Here is a 6,949-nt window from a genome sequence, read left to right on the forward strand (position 1 = left end):
TTTTTCTCCCAAAGCCTCTGTTTATATACCTACCAATGATTCTGTAGTGTTGTTGTAGGGTGGGTGATGGAGGGGTTGAAATTTTCACTGTGTCAATTTAACAAGTTCCTGTTGTGAGCAGAGAGTGAGCAGAGAATGAGCAGGGACCACTGTCCTGGGTATTTGGGGAGAAATGGAAGCAGGGAAGGGAAGCAGCATCCAGGCAAAAAGCAGCAATTCGTTCAGTGCGTATCTGAGGGCCCACCTGTCCCCGGCAAGTGTCTGGATTCTGATGATTCAGCAGCGAACAGAACAGGCCCTGTACCCGGGGCCCTCCCATTCCAATGAGGGAAGACACTCGTTATACAAATTTAAAATGTTACAGAGCAAAGTAAAGCTGAATAAAAGATTAGAAGGGATGGGAAGAAAGCGTCTTTTTAGATTGTGTGGTCAGGGAAGGCCTCTTTTGGGAGATGACATTTGAGTAGACTCCTGAATGAAAGACCGGGTAAGCCATGCAAATCCCTGGGCAAAGAGGTCTCCACGCGGAGTAAATAGGTACCTGAGGCAGCGGTGTCCTCAGAAGATTCCAAAATAGCAAGGAGGCCGGCATGGAGTAAGGAGGTAGCCAGAGACCAGGTGTTTTTTAGGGCTTAGATAACTAATTTCATTAGAGGGAAACAGGAACCAAGGGTGGATTTTGAGAAGATAAGTCCCATGATCTTATTTGTGTTTTAAAAGACCATTCAGATGGCTGGGTGGAGAGCAGCCTGTGTGTGTAGAGATGGGGGACACGTGGAGGAAAGGGGGCCAAACGGGAAGTTGTTGCCACAGCGTCCCGGGGGGAGGATGGAGGCTCGGACTAGCGCAGTAGATTCGGGGAGAAAGGGCCAGATTCAGGCCACGTTTCACTGTTAGAACTCAGAGTCTGCGAGGGACTGCATGTCGAGAAAAGGAGGATGGAAACTCCCGGGACGTGTGTCTGAGCAAACAGGACGGCCTTGCGGTTCCCTAGGGTGACGGAGGCTGGGAGGTTCTAGAAGAGCTGAGGGGTGGTTCTGAGTAGAGGACTTGGTTGTGGCCGTGTTCACCTGCATGTCTGGTCCACGAGGCAGTTGCATTCAGGGGGAGAGGTGGGGGCTGGAGACACATTTGGGAACTGTCACATGAAGGTGACAATAAAGGCAAGAGGTGGGGAGATCTGGGGAGCGAGTAGCTGTGAGAACCAAGGGCTCTGCGGCCTGGAGCAGTAGGAAGAGAGGATGACAGCAAGGACCAGGAGAGGTGGCTGTGAGGAGAGCGTGGTATTTGGCAATGAAGTTAAGGAAGTGTTTGAAGATGGAGGAAGTGATAACCGTGTCAAAAGCAGCTGACGGGTTAAAATAAGAACTGAGCAGTGACCACAGGTTTTGGCAACAGGGAGGTCTAGGAAGTTTGAGGGAGCCAGTGAATGCCATCACTTTTTCCCAATTTCAGAGCCAACTAATAATAAGGCAGATAGAAGATCGAAATATCACCTTCGTTACTGTTAAAGCTATGATTAGAGAATGTGGCTTATGTCTGTGGGTAAATGAATTCCCTAATACCGAGCCTCAGGACTAGAGGGCCGGGAGCAGTGCATCTTGAACTTTAATGTGCGTAAGATTCCCCTGTGCTGTGGGTCATACTATGTGCAGATTCTGGCTGAGGAGGCCTTGGGTGGGGCCTGAGACCCTGCATTTCTCATAAGCTTCCATGTGAACCAAGAGGTTCCCTGATGGCAGCCGAGGTCCCCAGAGAGAGGGAAGAAGTGGTCAGGCTGGCCATGCCAGGGGCTCCTCCCAAACTCGGGCAGTTTCGTTTCTCTCCTGGCCCTCTGTGAGGGGCTGGCGGAAGCAGGAATGTTCCAGTAACAGAGCTCACTTCACATGGGAGGAGACATCAGGAGTGCCTCTGCTCTGGCGAGGTCGTCGGCGAGTAGAGCATCTTCATGAGTGGTGCAGAAGAAAGCCTACCCAGAGTAGGTGCCAGGGAAAGTGGGAGGAGAAGAGGTTGAGTGAGTAATAGGGGGGGGAGGGGCAAGAGGTCAGGGAGAGGTTTTTATTTTAAAGGAAGGCGATAGCCCAGCATGTGTGTCTGCTGATGGGGATGAATGCACTAGAAGGGAAAACCTGACGGTGGGACGAGACCAGAACAGAGAGTTTGCTGGCGTGATCCCCTGGAGGTGGCCGGCGGGCTTGGAGGGGCATGAGAGGGGAGTTCAGCCCCGGGTCCTGGGGGAGCAGTGCTGTTGATCTGCGGTACCAGGAGGCGACACCAAGTTGTAGGCAGCCCCCAGGCAGAGAGCTAAGTGACAGGAGCCTTCGCAGGGCCTCCTGGTCATTGGTTTTTCCCTGAGACTCATTGGTCAACTCTAGGCCATGTCTTCCTGAACTGCATTGGACTTTTTGTTTGAACTGCATTAGTTCTTATAAAGCGGGTTGTCCCTTACATCTGGGCCTCATCCAGGGTCACGTCGTCACCATGGCTCTTGCAAAGCTGACAGTATAGAACATCAGGAGGTCCCGTGGAACGGTATATGTTTATTTAATGCATTACTTTTATATCTGATTTTTCTTGTCATTCCACTTTTGGTTTTAGAAACTTCTGGGGGACTCCCCTGGCGGTCCAGTGGACAAGACTCCGCACTTCCATTGCAGGAGGCGTGGATTCAACCCCTGGTTGGGGAACTAAGATCGTGCATGTCGCGTGGCATGGCCGAAAAAAAAAGAAACTTCTGGTCTCTGCACAGTCTTAAATTTCTAGCTTTTCTGAGCACATCACACGCGTACACTCTGGCGTTAGAACATATGATCTCTGGGTTTTTTCAAAATCGCTCTTCCTACCCACTCTGCAAACAAGCCATTTGAGTTCAGTTGCAGGAATTATACAGCAAGTGAGGGTCAGAGCCAGGATTTTCAAACTGCCCCAGCTAGTATGTTACTTACACACCCTCTTATGTAAGTCAAACAAGGGATTCAGCCTTGGGAGGTTTGCAGAGAAGGGTGATTTTTGTAGACTTCCTGCCCAGGCTTTGATTTGGGATTTGGGGAATTAGAGCAAGGCAAAAAATTGTTAAGGTGAATAGTAATGTGAGTTGACTTAAGCATTAAAAGCCAAGAATTTGAGGGTTTTCTAAAAACTAAAGGTCAGCATGAAGCTCTGGCCCCAGCCAGCCCTGGCTTTACCCCATTCATCTCTGGGGAGAGTTGCCTTTGTCCCAGCCCTGCTCTCCTTAAGCCAGTTTGCTGTAGCTTTCCAACCATGCTGGGAAGCAGTATTTTTTGCTGGTTGTTAGCACTTTAACAAAGAAATGAGAAGGCCGTGTAGCATGTACCATTAATAATAGAAGAAAAAATTATTGGCTGTTTGATTAGATATTTAAACATGTTTGCCTAAAATGATGCTTTGCAGTGGTAACTTGGGTGTGTCCAAATGTTTAGTCACATTGACTCAGCATAATTTCTCCTTTGCCAAATCTCAGACTAGAGCAATCAATTTGTTCCTGCAGCAAAATCTGATGGTAGGTTTTCCTTGTAACCAAGTGTCACAGAAAACGGAAATAGTTGCAAAAAAGTTGAAAGTTATGAGAGGTACAAAGTCCATCTTGAAGAAAGCAATTGTGTAAAGTTCTACCTGTAAAATTATTACAAGTGCTGTTTGGTCTCCCAAACTAGTCATTGAGAGTTCATTTCAACTTACCTTTCCACTTAAAGTCAACTAAACGTCTCTAACATACAGATATACCCAATTTCTCTGTGAAAATATGTCTCTGTGAGTTTGCATAATTATGGCCTGCTAATCTGATTAGGAAAGAGTGCTGGGCTCAGCCCTAGTCGACTTGGGTTAAAGTTCAGTTCTGCCACTAATTAGCTGAGAAAGTCAACTTCCCTGAGCTGAGTTTCTTGTTTCAAATTAGACAATATTAATAATGGTATCTTAAATCGTACAGTACTTGAAATTCCCAAGGAACTTCCATAAGCATTAGCTTATTTTGATACGGGGAAGGAAGCAGGACACACGGGAGGTGGTGCCCTGCAGTCAAGGATCCTGCAGATTGTTAGCCCCTGGAGGATGGCAGGAGTTTGGGGAGGTTCTGCTCTGTTTGCCCTCTTTGAAGCTACTCTCTGCATTTTCTGATTCTGAGTTTCTCTCATTTGCCACAAGGCTGAAGTACGAAATCCAGTCTCTGAAAGAGGATGAAGATCTCTGGAATGATAAATGCATGATTAAATATAAGACACTTTATATTTTTTCTCTTAAAAAAAATTTAAGATTGTTTGAACTAGTAATTATAACATATTATTGGGCTGACAATATACAGATAAAAAATACATGACAGTAATAGCAAAAAGGGACAGCGAGAAAATGGAGCTGTATTGTAGTAAAGTTTCTATATTTACCAGAAATGTTCAATATTAAGCTGAAGTACATTGTAATAAATTAAAGATGCATATTGTAATCCCTAGACAACCACTAAGAAAATAACTCAAGATATAGTTAAAAAATCAACCTAGAGGGGAAAAAATCAACCTGGGGATTAAGGTAGTACACACACATACAAATTAACAGAGCAGTAAAAAGAGAACAAAGGAACAAGGAAGACATGAGACATAGAAAACATAGCAAAATGGACCCATATATCCAACCGTATCGACAGTATACATTACACGTGAAATAGACTAAACATCCCAATCAAAATGCCACTACCACTGGCAAAGAAAATAAAAGGCATTCAGATTGGAAAGGAAGAAGTAAAATTGTGTTTATTCACAGATGACATGATTGCAGGTAACAAAGTCTCCAAACAGAAGATCAACATACATATATTAGGTGTTTCTGTATACCAATAATGAACAATCTGAAAATGAAATTAGGAAAATTCTATCCACAGTAAGACAAAAGTTGCTTTGGAATACGTCTAATGAAAGAAGTGCGAAGCCTATACACTCAGACTACGAAACGTTGCTGAAGCAAAGAAGATCTAAATCAATGGAGATGGCAGTTCTCCCCCAAATAATCTACAGATTCAGCGCCCTCCCTATAAAATCCTAGGGGCATCTTGTCTAGAAATTAACAAACTGACTCTAAAATGTATATGGAAATAGCAAAGGACCTAGAATTAAGAATTGTTAAGGTCATAAAAAACAAGAAAAGACAAGAAATTGTCCTAGATCAGAGGAAACTAAAGAGACATGATGACATAATGTTCTGGATGGAAGCAGAACAGGAGAAGTGCATTAGTGGAAAAGTGGTACTTACAATAATAAGTCTGGAGTTTAGTTAATAGTATTAACACCAATGTTGGTTTCTTGGTTGTGACAAATATGCCATGGTAGTGTCAAGATGTTAACAATAAGGGAAAGGTGAGGGCTATATAAGGGAACTTTCTGAACTGAGAAACTTTTCTATAAATATAAGTCTATTCTAATATTTAAGTGGACAAGCAAAAGATTTGAATGGAGGTCTCACCAAAGAAGATATGTGAGTAGCTAGTAAGCACTTGAAAATGTGTTCAACCTTATTAGGGAAATGCAAATTAAAACCACGATGAGATCCTACTTCACACCCACTAGGATGGCTATAATCATAGATAGTATCAAGCGTTGGCGAGAATGTGGAGAAAGTAGAACCCTTGTACACTGCTTGTGGGAAAGGGTATAGCCACTTCAAAAATAGATTAGCAGTTCTTAAAAAGTTAAACATACACTTAGCATATAACCCAGCAATTTCACTCCCAAGTATCTACCCAAGAGAAATGAAAATATGTGCCCACACAATGATTTGTGCATGAATGTTCAAAACAATTATTTATTCTTTAATGCCCAACCTAGAACAATCCAAATAGCCAACAGATAAAAGGATAAACAAAATTATGCACAATGAAATATGACTCAGCAATAAAAAGGAATGTACTACTCATAAATACAATGATATGGATAAGTCTCAAAAACATTATGCCAAGTGAAAGAAGCCAGACACAAAAATTACATATTATTCCATTTATTTCTAGGAATAAGCAAAACTGTGCAGACATTAAATAGATCACAGGTTTCTGGGGCTGGGGTGGGAGCAGAGATTGACTACAAACAGGCACTTTTGTGGCGTGTTGGAAACTTTTGGGGTGATGAAAGTGTTCTAAAAAGGATTGTGGTGATGGTTACACAACAGTATAAATTAACTAAAAATCATCCAACTGTACACTTTTATAATGTATGAAATCGTTGGCATATAAATTATACTTCAATCTTTTTTCTTTATGTACAGTGCTATGAAAAAATAATACCATTTTAAACTAGCATACCAACATAATTTATCATTCAAGCCAGAACAATTTTGAGAGTGAAAAGGATTGCTATTAAAACTATGCAAGAAGGGCTTCCCTGGTGGCGCAGTGGTTGAGAATCTGCCTGCCAATGCAGGGGACACAGGTTCGAGCCCTGGTCTGGGAGGATCCCACATGCCGCGGAGCAAATGGGCCCGTGAGCCACAACTACTGAGCCTGCGCGTCTGGAGCCTGTGCCCTGCATCAAGAAAGGCCGTGACGGTGAAAGGCCCTCGCACCGCGATGAAGAGTGGCCCCCGCTCGCCACAACTAGAGAAAGCCCTCGCACAGAAACGAAGACCCAACACAGCCAAAAATAAATAAATAAATAAAAATAAAATTAAAAAAAAAAAAAACTATGCAAGAAGACAGGTGTGAACAAGGACTGTCCCAGACCAACTGGCTTGAATGGTGCCCCTTTTACAAAACTGTCATTGGACAGCAACAGTTAGTGGCCATCTGTTATGTGCAGAGCATCGGAAGGTGATAGAAATACACTTAGGAAGGAGATAGACATGGTCCCTGTCCTTTCAGATTGATGGCACAGTGAGGGAGATAGAAACGAAGGCAGCAACAAGCCCAGTGCTGTGGGCACGTCGGGGGAGGCGTCCAAGTCATGCTGGGAAA

The sequence above is a fragment of the Balaenoptera ricei genome, chromosome 1, assembly GCF_028023285.1.
Source record: "Balaenoptera ricei isolate mBalRic1 chromosome 1, mBalRic1.hap2, whole genome shotgun sequence".
Classification (NCBI taxonomy): Eukaryota; Metazoa; Chordata; class Mammalia; order Artiodactyla; family Balaenopteridae; genus Balaenoptera; species Balaenoptera ricei.